Source organism: Podarcis pityusensis, assembly GCF_964106645.2.
Source record: "Podarcis pityusensis genome assembly, chromosome: 15".
NCBI lineage: Eukaryota > Metazoa > Chordata > Lepidosauria > Squamata > Lacertidae > Podarcis > Podarcis pityusensis.
This window is the reverse complement of record NC_138040.1, coordinates 38,201,890-38,229,689: the sequence shown is the minus strand read 5'-3', so window position 1 is coordinate 38,229,689 and position 27,800 is coordinate 38,201,890. Positions and strand designations below refer to the sequence as shown.

Genomic DNA, 27,800 nt, shown 5'->3' with positions numbered 1-27,800 from the left:
ATATATTTCCCCTTTCCCTGGGGCTTTAAAGCCCCTCAATCGACCCGGTGTGCCTCTCAACTGGTGAGGGAAAGAAGGAAATGCTTTCCTGGTGCACACCTAAAGGTTAAGGAGGGTGGAGCAGAGTTGCAGGTGGGTCAAAATCAGCACAGGATCAAAATGACCTCCATCCAGGTGTGTTGCAGAAGGGGAGGGGGTGGAAAGGTGGGCGTGCTTTGGAGGTTGATTCATTGCAGCAGGGAGATGGAACGGAAGCTGCTCCAATTGCTGCTGCTCACTAAAAACCACTAAAAGCTTTTCTGCTCTCCATACTGTGGGCGTTTGGGAGGCTGTCTTCATCACCCTGGCAGGGACTGAGCCTTGTTTCTGCTTTCTCTCTCCCCACACACAACTTTGGAATGTAGACAAAATGGCAGTACAAAAGAAAATCCGCCCCCCCTTTCCTTCTACCACTGTCCCCCACCCTGCTGCCAGCATCCCACCCATATATATATACAAGTCTTGTAGGCCTGTTGCAGCTGCAGAAGTCTGTGTGGGCAGGATAAAGTTTGGGGAAGCTGGAAAGGGCGGCTGTGACTAATGGCAGAAAAATATCATCGGGAAGAGGAAACTGCAGAACAGAGACCCCTCCTGCTTGCTCACTTTTTGACCTGGTTTTTGTTCGCCACCTTCCCACTTCTCTGCTCCTCACAACTGTCTCTTAACATGTTCACAGAGGAATAGAGGAGGCTGCCTCAAGATAGCTGGTCCATCCAATTCAGTTTTCTTCTTCTTCTACACTAGGGGTAGCTAATGTACCAAACGCCCATCAAGCCCAACCACCACTGCAAGGAAGCTGCATTATGTCAGACTACACTGCCTGGCAGTGGCTCTCCAGGACTGCAGGCAGGAGCCTTTCCCAACCCCAGCTGGAGATACCTGCAGGGATCGAACCTAGGACCTACTCTTTGCAGGACAGATGCTCTGCCACTGAACTGTGGCTCTTCCCAGCACTTTTGTCCTGCAATCAGCAGGTTGGCCCCGGTCAACACAAACTGTAAAGATTTCAGGCAGCGCTACCTTCCCATGCCAAGGACTTAACTTGGGACCTCCTGCATGCAAAACAGATGCTCTACCTCTGATCTGCAGCCCTTTCCCTTAAAGCTACAGTCGTTCACTAGAATGGACAGTGATGGCTTCAGGTTCTGAGAAGTCCCTAGGTGGGCTTCCTGTTTAGGGAAAGGGAAGAGGCTCTCTACCTGAAATCCTGGAATGTGAAGGCCAGCCAGTGTACACTATACTCAGGTGGATGTGCCAAAAGGCTCTCCCCGGCACCACTCATATTCCTCCCTCTGGGTCCAAGCCACCCAAGTAGGCAGAGCACAAAGAAAGTAGAAGATGGGGTGTCCATCTCCTCACTGCTTACATTATTGATTTTTTTAATTTATTATTATTTCGGTCACAGACCAGTTCCAGCCCACATACAATATCAAGGAAGTCATAAAACACAATAGGGATACATTTGAATTTGCAATTAGGTATAACAGGGACAATACAGATATAGCAACAGTTAAAATATATATAAATTAAAACTGAGTCACTAACATATAACCTAAAATTATCATTTAAGGCCTTAATCATTATGATAGCACAGCTTGTTCCCTAAGTTTTATGGCAATCGCACAGAATTTGGCTACCCTTAACGTGATCTCACAATCCTTCTCCTCTACCAGGGATTTTAGACATTGAAGTTCGCCGCTTACATCATCATCATCATCATCATCATCATTATTTGAAATTATATATTGCATATACCCAGAGGTGTCAGGGTGGTTCACAGAAGAAAATAAAAATATAAAACCACAAAATACATAATCAAAATAAAAACAACAACCCAATACCCCCCCCCCCAAAAAACCACCCACATTTTAAAAGGGCATAGGATGTAAATCAGATCAACCAAAGGTCTGGTTAAAGAGGAATGTTTTTGCCTGGCGCCTAAAGATGTATAATGAAGGCACCAGGTGAACTTCCCTGGGGAGAGCATTCCACAGATGGGGAGTCACTGCAGAGAAGGCCCCGTTCTCGTGTTGCCACCCTCCTGACCTCTTGAGAAGGAGGCACACGAAGGGGGGCTCAGAAGATTATTTCAGGGTCTGGGGAGGTTCATATGGGAAGAGGTGGTCCTTGAGGTACTGCAGTCCTGAGCTGTTTAAGGCTTTATAGGTCAAAACCAGCACTTTGAATTGGGCCCGGAAACTAATTGGTAGCCAATGCAGTTGGATAAGGATCGGTGTAATATGCTCAAACTGTCATGCTCCAGTGAGCAACCTGGTTGCTGAATTCTGCATCAGCTGAAGTTTCTGAATCGTCTTCAGAGGCAGCCCTACATATCACACATTGCAGTAATCTAACCTTGAGGTTACCAGAGCATAGACAACAAAAGTTAGGCTATCCTTGTCCAGACAGGGGCATAGCTGGGCCACCAACCAAAGCTGATGGAAGGCACTCTGGGCCCTTGTAGAGGGCAGGTGAAAAAGTAGTAACAGCAAGGGCAGCAGTGGAGGTGGCCTCAGCAGGTACCCAAGGATGCCTGTCTCCCTTGTGTCATTCTTAATCAAGACATTGGCTCTAGTAGACTTTACCTCGGATTCAGCATTTGACAGATGACATGCTCACACCAAGGATCACTGCGCCCAAAACATGCAAGCATGAAAACATGCACCCCCTGTGGTGGCTGTCAATGGCTACTAGATGCAATGGCTATGTTTGCCTCTGAATACCTGTTGGCTCCTCACAGGCAGGGAGTACCTGCATTAGAAACTCAGGTATCGCCAACGGCACCTTAAATCCAGGTTATGGTCGTCAAAACTGAATGTCCAGGTGCCTTTTTTTGCAGTAACATTCATTGTTGTTTTTATTATTCATTTCTAGACCACTTTATATTTCCATGGGGAAAAAATCTCAAAATGGTTTGCAACACATTAAATCAAATAAAACAATCCAGAATAAAACAAATTCAAGCTTTAAGGAAAATGTCCTTCTTTGAGTAGCATTTTGCTTTCCCCATATTTATTCCCCATATGTATTTACAGTAAAGGTAAAGGTAAAGGGACCCCTGACCATTAGGTCCAGTCGTGAATGACTCTGGGGTTGCGGTGCTCATCTTGCTTTATTGGCCAAGGGAGCCGGCGTACAGCTTCCGAGTTGCAAAATGCACCCAGTACCCGGCTAATTTCTAACACTGGGGAGAACGCTTTTGCACTCAGATTCAGTTTGCGGGCTTCCTAGAGGCATCTGGTTGGCTGTGTGAACAGGATCCTGGACTGAAAGGTCCTTTGGCATGTTCCAGCAGGGCTCTTATGTCTTTTAACAATTTTTTTTATGTGCTTGAAGGGACATGGGTGGCGCTGTGGTTAAACCACAGAGCCTAGGACTTGCCGATCAGAAGGTCGGCGGTTCGAATCCCTGCGACGGGGTGAGCTCCTGTTTCCCAGTTCGAAAGCATGTCAAAGTGTAAGTAGATAAATAGGTATCGCTCCGACGGGAAGGTAAACGGCGTTTCCGTGCGCTGCTCTGGTTCGCCAGAAGCGGCTTAGTCATGCTGGCCACATGACCCGGAAGCTGTACACCGGCTCCCTTGGCCAATAAAGTGAGATGAGCACCGCAACCCCAGAGTCGGCAACGACTGGACCTAATGGTCAGGGGTCCCTTTACCTTTACTATACCTCTTAAAGAGATTTTTAAAATACTTAGCAGTCCACAAATGCTCTTAAATAAAAGAAAACAAACCTAGCAATGCCCATGGTCCACAGACCGTGCTATTTCCATCAAATATTTCTCAGCCCTGGATGGAGATCGTTCTCCGCCTCTTGCCTTTTCTAAGACAGCAGAACTAAGTTGTCTCATTGTCTGGCCCCAGCCTAGCCTGATTTGGAGGGTTAAAGACAATTAAATAAAAATGGGCTCGGGCTTATCTTCTTCTTATTCCCTGTCAGCTGGGGCATGACAGAAGCCTTTGTCCCAGCTGCCAAAGAGATTGCCTAGCCGTCAGGCCTGCCGTATTGACAGCCCATTATGATACAGTGGCCCGGGGAAGGAGAAAGAAGCACGCGAAGAGCTAACTCTTTATGATGCAAATTGGGGTGTGCGTACACGTGTCGGTGTGCAAGTGCCAGAATGGGATTTGAAGACCGCTGAGATTTTATCTGCCCGGCCTGGTGGGTACAGAGTGTGCTGGTGTGAGCATATGGAGTCCCTAGCAGCCAAGAGCACCTGGCCTTGCATATATATTAGGGAGCCGAGAGAGCTGCTTGTAATAAAAGGGGCAGGGCCTGGAACGTATTCTCTATGCTGAGAGGCAGGAGCTGCACTCGCCTCCAGCTGGATGACCCTTAACTGGATATTCAAGAGCCTGTTAATGAAATTAATCAATGCAAAGGGGGAGGGGGAGGATAATAGGCCATATGCAGGGCTTGTTAGAAGGTCACCGAAAGCCACACTGCTCATTTCTGTGCTCAAGCACAAATATTGGAACGCTGCCTCTAGGGAAGAGGGGGAAACTCAATTTGGTTTGCATGTGCCTAGCTCACACTCTCTGAAATAATATGCAGACTGAAACATTCACACTTCTCTGAATTTTGCAGCGTGGTTCTACAGCCAAGCAATACACTCTAAAGTAGACATACTAGGGTAAAGCAGGCATAACAATGCATATAAATAGCGAAATGGATGTACAAAATGCATTTTTAGAGGAAACTGCTTTGTATCACCACACAACTTGGAGTTTCTCCTTCAAGCCCCCAAAATATAAGAAGCCTGCTTCACAGTACCATTCGGTATGGCTGCCCCTGTTCCGCTGAGATAAAGCAGGCAACCACTAGTCGTACTTCATGGAAAGAACTGAATATGTCTTTGTTTTGGCAATCTTTCCCAGCAGGATGATAATATCTATGTCTTAGGTTTAAAAATGATACAAAGTGAACACCTATCTTCAGCTGAGATGCCTGTTCCAGGAGAAGAAATATAATAATAATAATAATAATAATAATAATAATAATAATAATAATAATAATTTATTATTTATACCCCGCCCATCTGGCTGGGTTTCCCTAGCCACTCTGGGCGGCTTCCAACAGAACACTAAAATACAATAACCTATTAAACATTAAAAGCTTCCCTAAACAGGGCTGCCTTCAGAAGTCTTCTAAAAGCTTGATAGTAATTTTTCTCTTTGACATCTGGTGGGAGGGCGTTCCACAGGGCAGGTGCCACTACCGAGAAGGCCCACTGCCTGGTTCCCTGTAACTTGGCTTCTCGTAGTGAGGGAACTGCCAGAAGGCCCTTGGCACTAAACCTCAGTGTCCGGGCAGAACGATGGAGGTGGAGATGCTCCTTCAGGTATACTAGACCGAGGTCGTTTAAGGCTTTAAAGGTCAGCACCAACATTTTTAATTGTGCTCGGAAACGTACTGGGAGCCAGTGTAGGTCTTTCAAGACCGGTGTTATATGGTCTCCGTGAGCCTAGAGTCCAGGCATGTCCAAAGTCCGCTTCAGGGGCCTAATCCAGCCGCTGGTCAGTTTAATCCGGCCCCTGTGGCAGTCTATCTCCTGGGGGGAAATCCTAAAAAAACTCAACAACTTCAATCTTAAAAAAAAAAAAGCTCCATAACTTTGGGGTAAAACTGTAAAAAAAGCTCAACAATTTCAATCCTAAAAAAAGGCAAACAACTTTGGTCGGCCCTCACGCATGTTCACTTCATCAAATCCAGCCCTCTTTGAAAAAAGTTTGGGCACCCCAGGCAATTCCACAGATGCCAGTGACCCTCATCCCAATAGAGGGAATTGCAGATCCTCCCTTCTCCTCTGCCCTCCATTTGCATTGTGGGAAATGAATTTAAACAGGCACCCACTGAGTGAGCGGGTGATTAATTGTCTTTCAGAGTGGATGAAGAGCCCCCATTACAAGACACTCATTCACTCTAATTCATCAGCCTCATTCATTTTGCTGACATTCGCTTGGGATTATTTTGATTGTGGGCAGCGAGGGCATTCAGTTGGGAATTCACAAAGCACACCCGCACAAACACCCACACGCACCACCGCGATCTGTCATTAAGTGAGAGAGAACACTTCAGACTGAATTGCATCTTACAGCTGCTCAAAGAGGCTGGGAGTTCATCGTATTTCATGTTAGTTCAATGAAGAGCATTTGGGAGACTCCACGCCCACTGGCGGCCTCATTATCAAAGCAAGGAATGGATCCGACATTGAGGATCAGAGCTAGGAATTGACACAACTGCTGCAGAGGACCAGCAATTTATTTCCATCCATTGAATGAGAAGTCTTTATAGTAGGATATGGAAACAAACATGCGGTTTAAAAGAATAAATCCAAGACCAAAAGGCACCCCCAATTAACTGGGCAACATTCCCCTGCTCCAAAGATTGCATGTTATTTTTAACACACCAAACACTGAAAGCAATGACTTCCACTGAAGAATCCTTTTATTTGTTAAAGGTGTTGGCAACTGTAGTTTTGCAGGGGTACCCATAGTCCCCAAAATTCTTTGGGGGGAGTAATGTGCTTTAAATGGATGGTGTGTACACAGGCTAAGCATTTCATGAAGGCTACAGATGGCAGGCACTGTTTTAGCAAATGCTTTCCCTCCTCACTCTCACATGCAAGAGAGAATGCAGTTTTGAAGACGACACCTGTGGCAATGTGCACACAGAGTTTACAAACTCAGTGGAACAATTCTGAAGTGCAGGCACTCCTCAGTTACAGCACCCAGAGCCATGTCCCTCCTAAAACGATACAACAAACATGGATATTTGACCAATGCAGACATTACGGCTTTAATACGAAGTCAGAGTTTTCCTTACTCCGGCATCCTGCTTCACCCAACATCCAGTTTAATGAAGGGCTCAGTCTATGCTGAGACAGAGACAGATCGAGAGATTGAGAGCGAGATCCTAATATTCAGGGCAGAATCAGCAAGGGATGTGGCCTGAGGAAAGGTCGAGAGATCTAGACAGGGATCAGCAAACTTTTTCAGCAGGGGGCCAGTCCACTTTCCCTCAGACCTTCTGGGGGACCGGACTATATTTTTTGGGGCGGGGGTAATGAACAAATTCCTATGCCCCACAAATAACCCAGAGATGCATTTTAAATAAAAGGACACATTCTACTCATGTAAAAACACGCTGATTCCTGGAACGTCCGTGGGCCAGATTTAGAAGGCAATTGGGTCAGATCCGGCCCCCGGGTCTTAGTTTGCCTACTCATGATCCAGAGTGTTGCATTTGGCCCCCAGGCCTGAGATTCCCCATCCCCGCCTTAAAGATTAACTCAGAGTAGACCCACTGAAATTACTGAACCAAAGTCAGCCATGTCTATTTACTTACTTCAATGGGTCTATGCTGAGTGAAACTAGCTTTTGAATACAATCCTCGCAGTTTCACTGAAGAGTAAGCCAGCCTGGTCCTGTGTCTGTCAGCACTGACATCCTCCTCCCCAACCTTTTCCTACCATGCCAACAGGGTCTGCTAGGAGCCCAAGTACAGAAATAAGAAAGCTGAACTAGGTCACACAGCCCTGGCATGGGTTACAGGGCTCTCCAAGGAGAGCTTAACTGGCTTGTCAAGAACTCCTGGTCCACATACGAAGGCCACATTCTCATTGCCTGTATAAGACTGCAACTGTGGAACAGCGACTGATGCCACATTCCCATTTCAGTGGGACCAAACCAGACCATGGGGGAGCTCTTTCAGGATATCTCTAAAGATGGTCCAGTCCAAATATCTGCTCTGAATCAGGATCCCCCTTCACCTAAACTTCTCTAACATATATGTTCACATACTGAGTTACAGAACTGGAAGATACAGTGGTACCTCGGGTTAAGAACTTAATTCGTTCCGGAGGTCTGTTCTTAACCTGAAACTGTTCTTAACCTGAAGCACCACTTTAGCTAATGGGGCCTCCCGCTGCCGCCGCGTGATTTCTGTTCTCATCCTGAAGCAAAGTTCTTAACCCGAGGTAATATTTCTGGGTTAGCAGAGTCTGTAACCTGAAGCGTCTGTAACCTGAAGCGTCTGTAACCTGAAGCGTCTGTAACCTGAGGTACCACTGTATTTTGTTATTATTATTTCTAAACAGCCACTTAGAGGTTTTAATGATTAAGCAGGACAGTATATAAATTCTGTTAAATAAAAATAATACTGATTTTTTAAAAAATGATTTAAAAAAGTATTTATACTCAATTTGCTATATTGTGAGCTGCTTTGTGAAGGTATTTTGCCTTGAATAGCTGGGATATAAACCTACATGAATAATCAATGTTAAAATAAATCAGTGATAAAGTTTTAGCATAGCCTATGACAGGAAATATGACAGTCACCTTCAAATATCTCAATGACTGTCACATAGACGATGGAGCAAGCTTGTTTTCTCCTGCCTGGGAGGGGCCAGGACTTGAACCAATGGCTTCAAGTTACAAGAAAGGAGATTCCAACTAAACGTCAGGAAGAACTTTCTGACAGAAAGAGCTGTTTGACAGGAGGCTTTTAACCAGAGGTTGGATGGTCCTCTGTCATAGATGCTTTAGCTGAGATTCCTGCACTGCAAGGGGTTGGACTAGATGGCCCTTAAGGTACCTTCCAACTCTAAGATTCTATGATTCTATGTGTAATAAACACATTAGAGCAGGCACCCCCAGACTCGACCCTCCAGATGTTTTGGGACTACAATTCCCATAATCCATGACCACCAGTCCTGTTAGCTAGGGATGATGGGAGCTGTAGTCCCAAAACATCTGGAGGGCCAAGTTTGGGGATGCCTGCATTAGAGGGAGTAACCTTAGGATATGATTACTAATGCAGTAACTGCTTCTGAAGTTTGAGCCCAATTTTCCACCTGTGTTGTGCCAACTTATATCGGACTTTCCCAAGCTGGTGCTGCTCACCAGATGTTCTGAACCACAACTCCCACCAGCCCTCCTGTTAGCATGGCAGGGTTGGGGGTTATTGGTGTCATGACCCAACAACATTGGCAGGGCACTGCATTGGCTGCCCCCGATTTTCTCCGTTTCCCCTGATGCAGCAACAACTTTCATCACGATCAGAGAGATGAGAAAGACTGCAGCATGCTAAATCTAAGTCCCTAGAATGATTCAGCCCTAGAACATTAGGCCCACTCACATCAGGAACATCCTTCATCTTTGTGGCACAGTGGGAACACCCCCATAAGCTAAATATGCCAGAGAAGGATGTTGATTTCTGTGTATTTAATTACAGGGAGCCTCTCGCTTTCCCAGCTGATGTGCAACTAATACTGCAATTGAGTTGTCGCTAATTGTGCCTCTTTTGTTTCCTCTTAAGGGTTTGCTGGATCTTTGGGGCCTGGGAATCCATGTTTGGTTACCCTACTGGAAGTGGCAGGCCTCCTAAGAATGCTACTTTTCATGGGACGCGGGTGGCGCTGTGGTCTAAACCACTGAGCCTCTTGGGCTTGCCGATCAGAAGGTCGGCGGTTTGAATCCCTGCGAAGGGGTGAGCTCCCATTGCTCTGTCCCAGATTCTGCCAACCTAGCAGTTCGAAAGCACACCGGTGAAAGCAGATAAATAGGTACCGCTGCAGCAGGAAGATAAACAGCGGTTCCATGCACTCTGGATTCCATCATGGTGTTCCATTGCACCAGAAGCGGTTTAGTCCTGCTGGCCACATGACCCAGAAAGCTGTCTGTGGACAAACACCAGCTCCCTCAGCCTGACAACAAGGTGAGCGCCGCAACCCGATAGTCGCCTTTGACTGGACTTAACCATCCAGGGGTCCTTTTACCTTTACCTTTTACTTTTCATCACTTAAAGTAAAGCTTCTCCCTCTTTTGGATGGAATATGTTTAAATGCAACTATTTCCAGGTTCAATCCCTGGCTTCTCCTGTTAAGCAGACCAGGAAGCCAGTATTGGGAAATGCATTCTGCCTCTGAGACCCCAAAGAGCTGCTTCAGGTCAGAGTAGACTATACTGAACTAGACAGATCAATAGTCTGGCCTGGTGTAAGTCAGTTCCCTAAGTTGCAGGTGTAAAGCAGGTCAGCCAAGTCACATAAAGGCAAACTAAACTGGGATACATACTGGTTCCAAACCACGGTTCTTTGTTGGAAAGATCAAGTTCCGCTCCCCCTTGGTTCCATTTGTATATTGACAGGTCTGCATCATGCCTCACCCTGTTTCATATTCCAAGTTCCTGTATTGTTCAAGTGTTTCCTCTGTGGCAATAAGGGAGTCTTTAAGGTTATCTTGCTGAGGGCAGCAACCAATTGCCCAGTGCAGCTCCTTTAGCCAAGACACGACATGACCCTTGATTCAGCTTATTTAGTCAGATGCCAGAAGGGTGTGACAGTAGGGATGGGGGTTGAAATTCAATTTTGGTTTATTCTAATGTAGGTAACTTAGTAATTTGCACTTCCTGAAATGATAAGAAAACCAAAACACTGCTAGCATTCAAAATTTGCACTTCTCCCAATTTTGTGACATGGTTCTTCAATCAAATAATGGGTGCACTAGGGGAGTGTGGGAAAACAAATGAATGTATTTCTGAAAATAACATACAAAAATGCATCGTTCTCATGCAAAATTGCTTACTAAAAGTGTGCCTATTTGGAGGAATTTGCACTAAAATGCTGATCAATTTTCATGAAGACTTAAAAAAAAAAAAAGCATTAGCAAGATGATGTGGCAACTTTTAGCTGGAGTCAGACAACCACACACTGGAAGTCATACCATTGGTCCAGTCTACAATAGCAGGCAGTAGCCCTTTAGGGTTTCCAACAGCAGATTTCCCCAGCTCTACCTGGAGATGTTGTGAGCTGAACCCAAGACCTTCCTGCAAGGAAGGCAGGTGCTCCCCCACTGAGCTATAGAGTCCTTCTCTTCTCCGGGAAGTTGCTTTCTGGGGGAATCAGAGTGCCTTCTGTCCAGAAGTCCTGCTTGTACGATTGCTCATAAAAAATAATAATTACAAATGCAAACGACTCTCCAGTTCCAAAGGAAACCAAGTAGAGTAGCCCAAGCGTTGCGCAGCTCTCCTCTCAGAGAAGCGGAGAACATGTGGCCCCATTTTACATAGACTCTTTGTGGCAGGGAGCATCCAGCGAGACCATTTAGAGCGCCTTAAGCTTCACACCTAACAATCTGGTTGGTGACACTGACTGTGCTCCCGTGGGTCCTCATTGCAGCAAATTACCTGCTTTAAGTATTAAGAAGGGGTGGCAGTGGCGGATGGGGGAGAGCCGTTTAATTTTAGATTGGAGAAGTTAGTCGCTGAGCCCCGGGGGTTGCCATGGAAACTAGGCATTGGTTGCCATTTCTCCCTTCCCACCTCTAAGTAATTAGGTAGCGAACCTCCCCGCAGGGGGAAAATAGGACTGGAGCTCAAAATCACATTTGAGCAATTTCACCATCATGTGGGAAATCTTCTGTTAACACAGTTTCACCTTTCGGAAGGTAAGCTGCTTGCCACTTTAAAAACTCACCACATCCCTGGCAGACAGAGAAGGAGAAGAAGCTGGGGTATGCCTTCCTGGTGGCATGCTTAAATGTCCTTCCTCCATCAGTCCTGGAGGGAAGATACACAAATACCCCAAACCACAAGCACAAGTTCCCCTACAACTCCAGAAAGCTTGAGTCAGTGACTCATGTCCTCCTGTACTCCTTTGGTCGTGGCATAGATAGATAGATAAAACTTTATTTGCATTTGCTAATAGCCATAGCAACAGTAAAACATTACAGTATACGCAGAAAAGGAAATTTGATATAAGAGCACAATTTAAAGTCCTGAATCAGCAGTCAGTTAGTGGCCCTTTTTCTGATTGCTCCAGCTATGAACCTAGCAACCTTTGCTGTTATCTGCTCATTTTGATCTGATAGAAGAAAGGGCATTGTGGCAGTGGTTGAGCGCCCTAGGATGGTTAGTACAAGTGGGGTGATGATCTCGTTCCTCAGGTCTTTGTAGACAGCAGGACGTGTGCCACTGTTTTGGTGCTACCGTCTCCACAGGGGTAAAGACGTTTCTCAGGCGGAATCTTTTGAAATCGACCCTCAAGTACCACAGATGGCAAAACATCCAGTCTTACAAGTGTAAAAGCACGTCTGTATTTTGGGATAATAAGTTTGTGCAGCTATGGGGCCAGAGAATCAAAATGGAGAGGTGGAAAATGAACATACCAAGGGCAGAATTTCCTTATAGTGGCCAGGTTGTTCTAATGGTCGTGGCATATGTGAAATCTCTACTGAACCCTTCTTATAAAATCTGCCAGGAGTTGCACATCTCTCAACTCCGTTCAGCTCGACACGAATCTCTCACTCTCAGTGAGGTCCATTCTTAACCTGAAACTGTTCTTAACCTAGGTGCCACTTTAGCTAATGGGGCCTCCCGCTGCCGCCGCGCGATTTCTGTTCTCATCCTGAAGCAAAGTTCTTAACCCAAGGTACTATTTCTGGGTTAGTGGAGTTAGTGAAGCGTCTGTAACCTGAAGCGTCTGTAACCCGTGGTACCACTGTATTCCATTTCCCCAATGTTCCCCTAATTTTTAATTTCTGCATTATATTTGAGCTACAAAAGCCACTTCTGGAAATCAAGTGGAAGTTTAGGGCTCAGTTCTGTGTCAATGCTTCCAGGAAATCCATCTGCAACCCCATTAATCCACAAAATTGTGGGAGTAAAGTGATGAAATTTGCGGTGGCACGCCAACACAGTTCTTTCTTGCTGTTTCCATGGGGGAATTGTGGGGCAACAGAAGCATGCATGTGTGGGAAGGGACCGGTGGCACTGCCCAATGTTGCACGTTGTTGTATCACACCAGACACCATGGTGTGAATGAAAAGAGTGTGACAGAGAATCATAGAAATGTAGGGTTGGAAGGGACCAAAAGGATCATTTAGTCCAACCCCCTGCATGCCACAATTTTTTGCCCAAAGATTAAGAGTCTCATGCTCTACCGACTGAGCTGGTATACTGCAGGTATAGCAGTGTGAAAGGGTCATTGGACACAGGCACTAGCATTCTAATCAGGCATCATAATCACGTCTGAACGCACCCTTTGTGAATCAATGGTTAGGGCTGACCCTATCAGCCAATCAGCCAATCCCCTCTGCTGGAGAACAGAACTTTGCATGCCTCGTGACCTGCCCTTGTCCCATCACTAAAATGCAGTGAACGATGCTAACCCATTACTAGTGTTGAAGCAAGATTCAGCTGCCATTCTGGTTGGCTTCTGTATGTGGAATGGGGAGAGGGTACCACTTTGTCCTTGCCTCTCAGGCAGCAAAATGTATTGAGCCAGCTCTGCCAATGGAGCTGTACAGTTCACCTGCATGTCTGGGGTTGGGGGTAAGGGATGGGAGAACAGAGAAGGAAAAAGCCAAACTGCAGAGATGGGGGGGGGGGCAGAGGGAGCAGTCATGGAAAAGAAGAAAGAATCACGTGGTTATTGTTGCTAATTTATTTAATGGAGTTATTAAGCCTGGTTTTCAAAAAGGAGATTACAGTGTACTCTAAAACAAAGAGTAAAAAGCTAACTAACAACCCACAAATGCAGGGCTGTATGCGACTGACTTCTACTCAGAGTAAGCCCACTGAAATGAATGAGTTCTAAGTTAGACATGCCTAATAACTGCAAAGGGTCTATTATGAGTAAGACTAGCACGGGCTACAACTCACAATCAACAATATTCAGGACCTGAGCCACTAATAGAAAAAATAAGAGCAGCAGCAGATAAAAGCGCAATATGACAAAATCAACCAAGTGCAGACTGGATTAAATAAGCCTTTGGCCAGCAAAGGGGAGTGGCATACTTCCTGGGAGAGGCAATTCCAAAAATTTGGTGCCACCCCATAAAAGGTCCTGTCCCTGGTCTCACTTTATAAGAAAGCTGTGTGTGCCTGTTAGTAGTAATTAAAGAGACACTCTCCAAGGTGGGAAAAGATTCTCAGATGTTGTTCCAATGCACATCTGAGAATACATTATTTAATTATTCTCTCTTTCAACTGTGTAATGGATTTTTAAACTGCTTTTCAAGAACAATTATCTTCCCAAGGCAGACTAGCAGCTGTTCACAGGGGACGTGAGAAATGCAGGATGCTTGCAGTGGAACCTTTCACCATGGCCATCAATAGGCTGAATAACCTGATACTTGTGTATTTAAATGGCATTTCTATCTTTCACACATGCTCACAGACAGCAGGTTGGGAGAGGCACAAAAGTATCTTAAGTGCCATGTGTGAAATATTCCTAAATCCCGGTGGGAGTACAGTGTCTGACACGTCCATAACTGAAAGCTCTTGGCTACATCTGAGCCTCCTTGGCAGATATCTTTCCTGTTTCATGGCACTTAACGCCCACTGCAGGGATTTCTGAACAAGCACGGTTGGCAGTGGAAGAAAATGCATGCAAAGGAAGGATGGGGCAAGCGAGGCAGAGGAAAAGTGCAGAAAGGGAAGAAGAGACAGATAGCATCATAGCTCTCAAGGGTATTACATTGTTCTAGGGACAATCTGGGAGAGGGCATTGCTGTAAAGAAGGAAAAGAGTTTTTGTGGGGTGGGGTGGGAAGCTGCAAATCTAGAAACAGTTCAGTCCAATTCCTAAAAATAATCTGAGTCTTACAGCACTGTGCTCATGGGACTTACTCTCTGGTAAGAGAGCCCTGTTTAGGGACGTTTTTAATATTTAATGTTGTATTGTTTTTAACACTCGACTGGGAGCCGCCCAGAGTGGCTGGGGAAGCTCAGCCAGATGGGCGGGGTATAAATAATAAATTATTATTATTATATAAGAGCCTATAGGATTGCAATCTTAACAAGTTGCACAAAGAGCCCTATGGGCTCAGATCACAAGTCCATATAGATCAGCATCCTGGTTCCAAAAGTTGCCAGCAATTTCTGCTTTTCTCTCAATCGCAGCTTAACTGAAAGCCAACAGCTTCCCATACCCTTGAACTTTGTCTCCCCTTGCAAACCCATATTATCCCCAAATGCAATGCCAATTTTCAGATGGTAGAAAACAATTTTTCCATAGGTTGTAGATCCCACTCTCAAAGGCTAGATTTAAGAATTACTTTATTCTTTTGCTGAGTCCATTATGGAATGTGTGCTTTTTTTCTTCAATTACAAGGTGAAATGAACAGTTTTATCAGTACTGCAAACTGACACAGAAAGATTTGCTAGAGTTATTAATTTTACTCTTTCCCTTGTAAGCCATAGTTATAGTTAAACATGGAACACAGCACATCGTACAAGCAGGTTTATTGCAGAGAAGCACGTTTATTGGACCAGTGGAGGCAGCGGCAGCCACCACCAATGTCTTGTAAATGTCAATTACAACATCTAAATGTGCTCTGCAATTTTCATGCCGAATTAGAGGACCTATAACACCATCTCCTTGCGTATGAGATATGGCAGCCAGCCAAGCGCATCCATCACGCATCCGTGTGAGACCTCAAATCAATTCCCCTTTCAAAAATTCTCTTGCAGGCAAAGGGCTGTGCAGTATTTCATGGGGATGAAGAGGGGCTAAGAGATTTGTCTTGCAGAGAAAGAGCCTGATAAGTAAAGCACCTTCATAGTCTTCCTACATCGCTGCCTATATTTAAGACTGTGAAAAAGACCCAGAGGTGTCTGTAGCCAAAGCCCCTTCCCACACAGAATAAATTAAAATATGGTTGCTATGCTGAAGAGGAGGTGGTGCCTGTTCCTAGATTTATTTATTCAGTTTCGCTAACAGACTCATAACTGGTCTTTAAAGAAAGAGTCTTCACAAAGTGGCTCATAATCCATCCATCTACATATCTCAAAACATGGCTGATTAAATATAATTTAAAACAATTAAAAGTATCAATTTCATAACACTATTTTTTTTAAATAAACAGCACAAGAACAGCAATGGCCCAGCATGGATTAAATCAGCTTTCCTGATGCAAATAAAAATATGCATGGTTTAGAACAGGGACGTCCAACAGGTAAATCGTGATCTACTGGTAAATCACTGGTTCTCTGTGGTAGATCACTGGCTCCCCCCAATGAAGCCCAACAGGTTTGGCTCCCTTAAAAAGAGCTCAACATCTTTGCCCTGCACCCCCAAAAACTGGGGCTTTTCTCCTCCCTCAAAAAGCTCAACAACTCTGACCTGAACCCATAAAAAACAGGGCTTTCCTTCCTAAAAAAAAAAAAAGCTCAACTGCCAGTTTTTAACTCTGTGAGTAGATAGCAGTCTCTTGGGAGTTGGCCACCCCGGTTTAGAAATAATGGATAATTCCTCCCCACACTTCCTGACTCCCTGCCAGTTATATTACAACTTGGAGTCACCCAATGAAATTGACTGGCCGTATATTCAGAGCAGACAAAACAAGTATCTCTTAGCAGACTGATATGCTTCACTGCTGCAAGATATGATGGTGGTCACTGGCACTGATAGCTTTACTGATAGCCCTATTCTCCATAAATGTGCCTGCCAATGGCTTTTGGCTAGGATATCGTAAACCTTCATGTTCAGAGGCAATCCATCTCTGAATACCACTTGCTGGGAGAGGGGCCTTTGGGGCTTCCTGGAGGCTTCTGGCAAAGCACTGAGGGAAGCAGGCAGCTGCAGAATGAGAGGGAACTTTGGTTTGGTCCAGAAGGGCTCATCTTATGACAAGGGTGGGGTAATTTGTTTGGGCCACATTCCCTCATGGGCAATTTTCTGGGGGCTGCATCGCAGTGGTGGGTTCCATCAGAGGCAAAAAGTGAGAGAGCCAGTGTGGTGTAGTGGTTAAGAGCGGTAGTCTCGTAATCTGGGGAACCGGGTTCGCGTCTCCGCTCCTCCACATGCAGCTGCTGGGTGACCTTGGGCCAGTCACACTTCTCTGAAGTCTCTCAGCCCCACTCACCTCACAGAGTGTTTGTTGTGGGGGAGGAAGGGAAAGGAGAATGTTAGCCGCTTTGAGACTCCTTAAAGGGAGTGAAAGGCGGGATATCAAATCCAAACTCTCTGAGCAAGGCCAGAAGACAATGTGGTGGAAAGATGCATGTGACCAGCCAGGCAAATACCAGAGGTTTTTTCTAGACTCTCAGCTTTCCATGGAAGGGACCTGGAGAGGGACTGTAGGCTGGGGAGACTCCCAAGGGCTAGACAGAAAAGCTAGCCGGCCATATTCAGCTCTTGGGCCCAAAGTCCCATACCCCTTGCCTTACGGCCTTATTTTTTATCTCCTGACCTTCCACACAGGCTAGCATAACATTCCCCTAGCAAGACTGCCATCTTTGCTCCAGGGAACAGGGTGCTCTTTCGCGTCACTGGCACAGCGTCTCCCTGCCTAAATGCAGCATCCAGCCCACATAAGAACACATTCCTTCTGCAGCAAATTTAGAAATGAAGTAATGGGAGGTGGGTGGTGGGGAGAATCGTTTCGCCTGGCACATAACTGGTCCTTGAAACTTGTTGCTATGGAATGAAACAATGCCTGAGAAGGCTACCCATGTTAAATAATACATCCATTAACCAATGGTTCGCTCTGAGCACTCCTATGCCAAGATAATAATAATAATAATAATAATAATAATAATAATAATATAATACATTTTTATTTATTTCCCGCCCTCCCCAGCCGAAGCAGGGCTCGGAGTGGCTAACAACAATAAAAGTAATACAGCATTCTAAAATCAATTCATTCTAAAATCAATTCAGAATCAAATTAATGGCAACCGTTGGGCTAGAGTTCTATGAGGATTACCAAAGGAGGGGGTCAGACTGTGCTTTGACCAAAGGCCTGGTGAAACAGCTCTGTCTTGCAGGCCCTGTGGAAAGATGTCAAGTCCCGCAGGGCCCTAGTTTCTTGTGACAGAGCGTTCCACCAGATCAGGGCCACAGACGAAAAAGCCCTGACTCTGGTTGAGGCCAGCCTAACATCCCTGTGGCATGGGATCTCCAAAATGTTTCTGTTTGAAGACCGTAAGGTCCTCCATGGGACATACCAGGAGAGGCGGTCCCATAGGTACGAGGGTCCTAGGCCGTATAGGGCTTTAAAGGCTAAAACCAGCACCTTAAACCTGATCCTGTACTCCACCGGGAGCCAGTGCAGCTGGTATAGCACCGGGTGAATGTGATCCCGCGGCGAGGACCCCGTAAGGAGTCTCGCTGCAGCATTCTGCAACCGCTGGAGTTTCTGGGTCAATTTCAAGGGCAGCCCCACGTTGAGTGAGTTACAATAATCAAGTCTGGAGGTGACCGTCGCGTGGATCACAGTGGCTAGGTTAGGGCAAGAGAGATAAGGAGCCAACTGCTTAGCTTGGCAGAGATGACAAATGTATCCTTTACTTTGGATTGACTGCTGCAATGTGCTTTGCATGGGGCTGCCCTTAAAGATGCACTCACTGATGGCCTCCCATTGGCTATGGAGAGGATACTGTGTCCCGGTCCGATGCTAGATTCCAGGGAGAAGGGAGCTAGTAGGCGGGAGGGGAGGTAGGGCTGCTCAGAAGATGCAGGACTGCAGACAACTTTGAATGACCAACTTGCTCCAACAAGAGTTGGGAGCTAAGGCTCTGGCATCAAACTATGTCCTCCAAGCTCCACCTGTCCCATGGAGAACTTCAGGGCCTCAAAGGGTTAACCCCCGGCCTGAAGATGGGCAGTCCTCCTCTGTTCCATAGCCTCCCTCCTGGTGCATCCTTTGTGCCGGTGATGGACCGGTGATGTGTGATGGTAGGCTCAGGAGAAGGTCTTGGTGGTCTACGAGATTCCTCTGGTGGATCCTGTCCCCCAGCCTCAGTCTCAATGGTCCCCTGATCTTCAGGAGCTGTTTCAGAGTCCTGAACCTGATCTTGCTTCTCAGCCGCTGCCTCTGCTGCCTCTGGATTGCTGCTGGACACAAGCAGGTTTTGCAACCAGGATTTCAACCATGGCTGGCAACCGTGGTTTTCCGGGCAACCTCAAACCATCATTTCCTGCAAACTACGGCTTGCTACCATTTTGGAAAGAGAGAACAGCACAGGATGAGAGGAGGGAGCGAGCCCAGAAGCAGACCTGGGGCTCACAGAAGCACAGAGCTAGAGGGCGCCTTTAGGGCACCTCGTTCAATCTCCTGCTCAGTGAAAGCAATTCAGTGCTCTAGCATCCCCAACAGATGGCTGCCCAGTGTTCTTCTGAGGATCTCCAGGAAGGAAGAGCTCACCATCTCTCTGGGTAATTGGCTTTGCTGTTGAACTGCTCTTACTATCAAGGCACTTTGAATGTTCAACCAAAATCTGCACTCCTGGAAAAGCAACTGCCAGAAAGGGAAATCCCGCCTACATTATGGGCCGAGGGACCCTCTAGATACTGTGGAACTCCAACTCCAATCAGTTCCAGCCAAGCTGGCCAATTGTCAGGTATGATGGGAGTTGTAGTCCAACAACATTTGGAAAGCCAGATCCTGGTTTTCATTAAAGGCACATAGACTCTTAAAATGTATTTGTTGTTTAAATATTTATTTTTTTACCTTTTGGCTCCCCAGGTGGACTTCCAAAAATTAGAAAGATATGTTAAAACAATCACATCCCCCACCCCACATACCCTGGGGAGAGGGGAAGAAGATTAAACCCTTAAACATAGAAAATGGTTTTCACAGACTGTTGAAATGCCAATAAGGAGAGGTTGATCTACCAATTTCAGTTTCTCTCAGTTTATCATTTTTGCAATCTTAAGTTCAGTTCTACACATTTCCACATCAGTCTGCATTTTTTAAGTAGTCTCATGAAAATTGATCAGCAGTTTAATGCAAATCTCTCCTAAAACACACATATTTTATGCCATTTTGCCTAATACATACATTTTTGTAATGCAATGTTTCCTTCCAAGGGACGCAGGTGGCGCTGTGGGTAAAACGTCAGTGCCTAGGGCTTGCCGATCGTATGGTCGGCGGTTCGAATCCCCGCGGCGGGGTGAGCTCCCGTCGTTCGGTCCCAGCTCCTGCCCACCTAGCAGTTCTAAAGCACCCCTAAGTGCAAGTAGATAAATAGGTACCGCTTTATAGCGGGAAGGTAAACGGCGTTTCCATGTGCTGCTCTGGTGCTGGCTCGCCAGAGCAGCTTCGTCACGCTGGCCACGTGACCCGGAAGTGTCTGTGGACAGCGCTGGCCCCCGGCCTCTTAAGTGGGATGGGCGCACAACCCTAGAGTCGGACACGACTGGCCCGTACAGGCAGGGGTACCTTTACCTTTACCCTATAATGTTTCCTTGCTTAATGCATTTTTTAATGCTATTTTCTGTAATATATGCATTTTGAGGCATACTTTACCTTCAGTATATGCATTTTAGTTCACATTATTTGGCAGGAGAATTGCATTGCAAAATTTGGTGAAGTGTCAATTTCAAGGGAAGGCTGCATTTCCATTTGTGCATGTGTTAGAACGCATGAATTTGATAGGTTCGCCTTTAAATGCAAAGTGAATATCATTTCTCCCCAGTCCTTGCTCCTGGGATTCATGTTCCACTAACCTGGATGTCACCACCAAGAAGACCATATCCCAGTCGAGTGAGCCTCTGATGGCATGGAGAGGTAGAGCAAAGTGCCCATCTGCACAAGGAAAGCAGAAATTGTATTTCTGCAAGCAACAAAAGCAAACTCTACTAATCAGATCTCCAAATAAACAGAAGAATGACACAGGAAAAAAAACAACAGAATGGAAGCAAATAAAAGGATGTCAGAGAAAAAGGACTAGTGTGGAAGGAGCAAACTAGGGCTTGGACATCATTCAACCAAGGTCAAACAATTTCTTTGCTTCATCTCGTGCTGGGGCTCAAGTTCAGCTTACAGCATTCTCTTCCCTCCCGAATCCGGTAACTTTAAAGCTGCTAGTTTCCAAGCAGAAGACTACCGTTCATCCACCTCCCACCATGTTTCAGCCCTGCCTGCCAGTGACTAACGTGGTGGCACAGCAAGCTAAACCCAATTTTAGCAGCTCGCAGTGCCAAGCAGAGGGTGTGTTGTCAGGGACAGGGGCTGCCTCAAACAGAGAACCGGGTGGTTTCGGCAGCCAGCGAGCTGCCAGGATGAAGGGTACAGTACAGCACGGCTGGGATGCGCAAGACTCGGGGGGACAGAGTGTGCAAGTGTGCTGTTCTGGTTACACACACACACTCAACTATCCAGCTGCTTCCACTTTGAGGCTAGAAGCTGTGCTTCCATCTAAAACCAGTGTCGCTTTGCACACACGCCAGACAGAAAGGGGAAACATTTTGCATCTGGTGCACCGTGCCATTCATGTTAAACCCTTTGCAGCCTGAGGGCCACATTCCTTCCTGAGAACCTTCCAGGGGCCACAGGATGCATATGGTGGGTGGGTCCAGAGGCAAAAATGATTGAGAACATTACCTTTGCATGATGGGCTCATTTCTGCAAATACTTACACCACCTCTCTGTCCACCTCCACCCAGGCAAGCAAGAAGCAGTATTAGCAGCCAAGGAGGGTGCAAAGCAGAAATGTGGCTGGAGAGAGTTTCAAGGGCCAAACAGAGAGATCTGGAGGGCCACATTTGCTCCCTGGGCCTGAGGTTCCCCACCCATGTTTTAAACCATGCTTATGTCCCACTTCTTTTCCTTGTCCCATAATTCACCAGATCTCTGATTTCACACCATCTATCATTTTACCATACTTTCATTTCAGCAGTGTTTGAAATTAGCCACCCTGCACCAACAGCTCCATCCCTTGTCATCCATGCACAAATGCCTGCAGGGAGCAAGTCTCTGTGTGGACAGTTGCATGTGCAAAGGCTTCCTCCGGGCAACCTGGAACCCTGCGCAATCAGGATTCCAAGTCAACGCGCAAGCATTGCGCATGCAGCTGTGTGCAGAAAGGACCTCTGATTACAGATATTCATGCTGTTTGCGCTGGGGTAAAGCTAACCAGCGCAGCCCCTGCATGTCAGGAAAAGCATGCAAAGAAGACTGCTGCCTTTTTCTATGCAGCCAGCTGCAGCCGGGGGAAAAACTGCTGTTCTTCAAAAGACAGCAATTTCCAAAACAAGGTATTACTGTGTCCTCAGAGCTCCAGAGACATTTGCACAGGAGGTCACAGAGACATCCCATGAGCTGCTTGCCAATGCCGGCCAAAAATCAAAACCATTTGCAAACAATGCCTGGCCGGTTCAATTGCTGTGCCTGAAGCAAACCTTGGCAAACCACACTCCAGCAATAATTATGAAGTGAGGTATTCAGCTCGCATCTGGCACTGCTCTATCAGGAATTCTAGATAGCACAGCCTCATTAGGACTTTTGTTCCAGGTGGTGCACTCCACGGAAACCACATCTGCGCTCACTCCTACCTATCATGTTGCACCCTCCTCTTAATGCATTTGAAAAACACAATGATCACAAGGTCCTTGCTTTGGCTCTGATCACACCCCCTCACCTCCAGGGAGAGGCCTTAAGTCACAAAGGCTGCTTGCAGTTGAGTCTTAAAAACCCTTTTCAGTTTCCCTTTTATTTCTCCCACTCCTCAAAAATATGGATCAAGGCAAAATAAGGAATGATGGGAGCTGGTCTGATGTTTGTGAACAAGAACTGGAGCTCAGCGGCAGAGAGCATGTTTTGCATGAAAACAGTTCCAGGTCCGATCCCAGTTAAAAGGATTAGATAGCAGCTGGTGATGGGAAAAGGCTCTTTGGCTGAAACCCTGGGAAGCTGCTGCCAGTCAGGCCAGAAAATATAGGCTAGGTGACCGAATAGTGTGATCTGGGAAAAGAGAACTTTCTATGACCAACAGGGGCCAGGGTGGATTTAGAGCTGTGTGTCCAGCACATGCGCTGGGCGTTGAGCTGAGCAAAGCCTGATAAGCAAGGTGCTGGACTTTGAGAAGGGGGCATGAGGCTCTGACAGGGTCCTCCTGTCTCCTTCCCAAAACCTACTTAGCACTTTCCCAGCTTTGGGTAGGAGGTGGGAGGGCTCTAGGACTCTGCCAGATCCCCAAGCCTATCACTACAGGGTCTAAACTCAATTGGAATGGATCAGGCATAGGCAAACTCAGCCCTCCAGATGTTTTGGGACTACAACTCCCATCATCCTTAGCTAACAGGACCAGTGGCCAGGGATGATGGGAACTGTAGTCCCAAAACATCTGGAGGGCCGAGTTTGCCTATGCCTGAAATGGAAGGATTCAGGTTCGAAAGGCAAAAGTTGTGCCATGAAGCAGAAACAATGGCTCTGCAACCATCTTGCCACCAGGTGGAAGGAATGGGGTGTCATCTCAGTAGGGCTACATTTGGTGGGGGCTGGTCCAATACGGCCCTGCTGAGTCTCAGTGGTTCCCTTGTAGAAATCAGCACAGAGGAAGACGGGGACAAAACTAGAATTTGTTGTCATTGGCTCGGGCTTCCACTTACTGTTTGGGTTCCCTGCCTCCCACCCCACCAATCGCAATGGGTACCAGCCACTACTTCACAATTGCAAGGGAAGTGTACTTCCCAGATGATGATCTTACCCCACCAGTGCCGGGAGTTTGGATTTCCTCCATGGGAAAGTTTTCGGTAGTCAAAGAACAGGCAAAAGGAAAGGAGAAGTACAGCATGTGCTTTCCATGCTGAAGGTCCTAGGCTCAATCCCTCACATTGATGGGATGGGAGTCTTCCCAGACGGAAGCCTTGGAAAGCTGCTGCCAGCCAGTGTGGACAAGACTGAGGTAGGCTTGGTGTAAGACAACTTCCTACCTTCTCTCTGTTTAGGACTTACCCAGATGGTGTAAAACAACTACCACCAGATTTTCTCCATAGCACTGTACTTCGAAATTTAACATTTCATTAAAGAGCTTCCATTGCTTTTACAATGTGTATAGCATTTCTTCTCACAATGCAAATCCATACATGCCTTTTACAGGCTTGTATCAAATTCTAGTCCTACTCAGAGTAGACCCACTGATATTAAGAAACATGACCAAATTAAAGTCATTCATTCCAATGAATTACTCCAGATAGAAGTTGGTTGGATATGATCCTACATCTCATTCAGTTTAATGAGGCTTATTCCCTGGTAAATGGGCTTAGGGTGGCCACACTGGTTCCCTGATGCGAAAATTAGTGGATAGACAACAAAAATTGCTTCGTTGCAGAATATGATGGTGCTGATGAGTATTCAAGCACTGGAATTCTATGGGGCATAAATATTTTTTTTAAAAAAACCATCTCTCTCTCTCTCTCTCTCTCTCTCTCTCTCCCTCTCCACTCCAAGTTTACAAAACAAATCAGATAAATACACATGTCATGAACTTAAGTAGCCTCAGACTCTGCACATGAAGAAGGATGTGAAACATTCAGCAGCAGCAGCAGCAGCAGTGTGATCTCCTGTCTGTCTGTAATAAATGACAAGGGGTCCAATGGCTGCAGGAGGGAAGGTTAGCTCTGCTTCCCGCGGATTGTTGTTGCAATTAAAAGAGAACATCTGGAATTATCTGTTCACTCTGGGTGAAATACATGCAAATGCCGTGGTGAGACTTCGCTAACGGTGAGCACCGTTTCGTGAACAATGCATGCTGCAGCATTTTGCTGGACACCACAGACAGTTGTCTCTTAAGACCTGGACATTACACTGTGAATGGCCGGAGTATTTTCTGCAAAAAAACACACCAGTTTCTCAGATGGCAGTTCTAAGAATGCTTAACTGCAAGTGAGCCCGCTTGAAAACAAAAGGGAACAGCAGGTCTTAAAGTCAGTTCAAATCTGCACCGACCACATCAAGACGATCACAACCTAGGCATGGTACATTTCACCACAAAGGGTTTTTTATCACAAGCATGGCATTTCATCTAAGAGGGGTCCACTTCCACTAACACATAAAATATGTCACCAAACCAACCAATCTAGAGCTATACCTCTTGGCATGCTGCCACAAATAAGTTTCATTATGTATGCATGGGGGTGAGTGGGTGGACAGGCACACTGTGGGTGGGAAGAGAGGAAATCAACAAGAACTACGGTCTTCATCATATTCCCAACATGAGCAAATCCACTCTTTCTTCCAGGTCAGCTGCTTTCAGCATTGGTGGCAAATTCCAGAGGAGCGGACGTGTTTGTCTGTTGCAGCAAGAACAACAGAGGTTCCACGTCTGCTATACATTTAAAGCAGTATCATACCACTCTATAGAATTATGGGGGCTGAAGTTTTTTAAGGGTGCTGAGAGCCCCCTGCCAGAACTGGAATTCCCAGAGCTCCCTGGGAAGAGGGCTTGATCGATCAATTGATGAATCCCTCTGGGAATTATAGGGAAGGGAATAGGAGCCAGAGTCTTGCGGGACCAAAAGACTAACACATTTACTGTACTGTAAGCCAGAGGTTTTCAACCTTTTTGGGTCCACGGCTCCCTTGACCAACTACATTCTTTCTGAGGCACCTCTGTGGGGCTCAGGAGTCCAGTTATATCACCCCTTGCCTGCAGAGCTGGCAGCCTCTCGCCCTTTTTCGAACACCTTCCCTTGTGGAGTGTTCCCTCAGCCTCCTCTCCTCTCTCCTTGGGAGTCCTCTGGGCAGCCGCAGCTGCCGCCCCTGGTCTCTGAGCTGCCGCCCCTGTCCCAAGAGAGGTGCCTCCTCATACTGCCCCACAGGGGCCTGGGAAGCGCCCCCTGGCCAGCCTGGGGAGCTTGTAACCAGAGCTGCAAGCCTTTGGGAGGCAGAGACACGCAAGGACATCAGAGGAGGGTGGGAAGAAAAGAGGGACAGGGGCCAGTGTTGCACACGGCACCCCTGACCATCATTCAAGGCACCCCAGGGTGCCACGGCACCCTGGTTGAAAACCACTGCTGTAAGCTATTCATGCAACTGGCTCACAACAGCTTATCTTTTGCAACTGGTCTAGAGGTGCAAACACAGCTTATTCTAGAACTGGTGCCATAAAGAAAGAAAGCTGCCCTACAATTTGTCCGTTTATTATCTATTTTCCCTTTTAATCTACTGAATTCAACCTATTAATGTTACCTATCATCACTTACCCCTATTCTCTAGATTCTCTATTATCCCTTTTGTCTACTCTGCCAGGAGGTCTCCAGGGTTTTCTCTACCACCTGGCTATACAACCCTTTTACCTAGAAATCCCCCAACCAAAAGCTGAGACCTTCTGCATGCCAAGCAGGTGCTCTGTCACTGAGGTATGGTCCCTCCCCCTCAGCACTGAGCTATGCTCCCCAAATCATGCCGCCTATTGAAGACACACTGTGTGCAAGTGCCGTCACCAAATGCTGGCTATGTCCAGCACCACCTTATTAGAACAGCCCTGAGTCTCGTTATCAGATGCTCGGCGCGACTTGTGCGCCAGGCGTTATTTCTGAAGACATGCACTTCTCCCCTGTGCCCTGAGCAGTCTGCATTCCTGGCACAGGAAACACAATGCTCTCCCAACTGTGAGAACAGCACACCGGGCACAGACTTGTTTTTTTGCGCATACCAATGTGCCGGCACAGGCAGCCCATGTCTGGTGTGGGTGGGTGGGTGGGTTCGTTCCTGCAAGAGCTGTCCACGCGCTAAGTTGTTCATTGGACCCACCTTGGGAAACCGTTGCTACCTACCCAAACCCTTGTGATGTGCGGTGCGCGTGCACGGGGCACATGATGGATGCTGTCTGGTTTTGTCTGTCTGCTTCTGTTTACACAACATGCCCCTTCCCCTCCCCGCAGGAGACGGCGGTCGGAGCAACAATCCAAAGCACCCGAATTGGAGCAAGCGTAGCAGCGCACCTGCTTTTTGCGCGCACAAACGTCCCGGGTTCGATCCCCGGCGCGTCTCCAGGTAAGAGTCCGCAACAGAGCCGTGGCCAGCTAGTGCGGACCCTGGCGAGCTAAAATGCTCTGCACTTCCTACGAGGCAGCTCCCGCCGTTTTGTCCCTAATGCGCAACCGAGACGCGCTTCCCAGCCCGGGCTAATCCCACCCCACTCCCCGCGTCCCAGCCTCCTCCCGCCCCGGGCTGGGATCCTGCCTCTCCGCGCGCCGCCCTCACCTGAAGCTGCCTCTTCGCTGCAGCCTGCTGCCACCTCCGGAGCGCCAAGCACGGGCGATCGCGCCGCCGCCTCCTCCTCTCGCCGCGGGCCCGGCCAGGGCTGCTCCTCTCGCGCCGCGCCGCCACTTGCACGGAATTGGCGAGGCGGGAGAGGCGCCGCGCGCGCGGGGGCGGGGGAGAGCGAGGGGGGCGGCGCGGCTTTTGCATACGCGGCGCTAATTGGCTGCTCCAGCGACTTTGGGCACGCGGCGAAGGGGAGACGGACGCGCTTCGGGCGCCGCCGGCAGCTGCCCTGCGCGTGACGAGAGCGAGGGAAGGTCGCGCGGGCGGGGGAGGAGGAAGGACCGGCAAGCCGAGGAGTCCCCAAGGGGCGGCACGTGCCGGCTGCCCTCGCTGGCAGGGAGGGAGGGAGGGAGGGAGGGAGGGATAGGGTCCCATGTGGGATAGAGACGGAGGGCGGGGAAGGGGCTGCGGAGGAGGAGCGGGAGGAAGGAGCCAGGCTGAGCCAGCTTTGCGCGCACCACGTCTCCTGCTGGATGTTGTTGCTGTTTAGTCGTGTCCGACGCTTCGTGACCCCATGGACCACAGCACGCCAGGCACTCCCGTCTTCCACTGCCTCCCGCAGTTTGGTTAAACTCATGCTGGTGGCTTCGACAACACTGTCCAACCATCTCGTCCTCTGTCGTCCCCTTCTCCTTGTGCCCTCCATCTTTCCCAAAATCAGGGTCTTTTCCAGGGAGTCTTCTCTTCTCATGAGGTGGCCAAAGTATTGGAGCCTCAGCTTCAGGATCTGTCCTTCCAGTGAGCACTCAGGGCTGATTTCCTCAA

At 47.4% G+C, this 27,800-nt stretch overlaps 1 protein-coding gene across 1 annotated transcript in view; it reads right to left on the bottom strand.

Moving 5' to 3' along the window:
* Window positions 1-27,108, bottom strand: part of LZTS1 (leucine zipper tumor suppressor 1) — a 51,873-nt gene extending 24,765 nt beyond the window's left edge. Inside the window, exon 1 of the mRNA XM_080982448.1 lies at window positions 26,973-27,108. The gene's annotated coding sequence lies outside the window, so the exon portion shown is untranslated. The remainder of the gene's footprint in view (window positions 1-26,972) is intronic.
* Window positions 27,109-27,800: the final 692 nt, after the last annotated feature.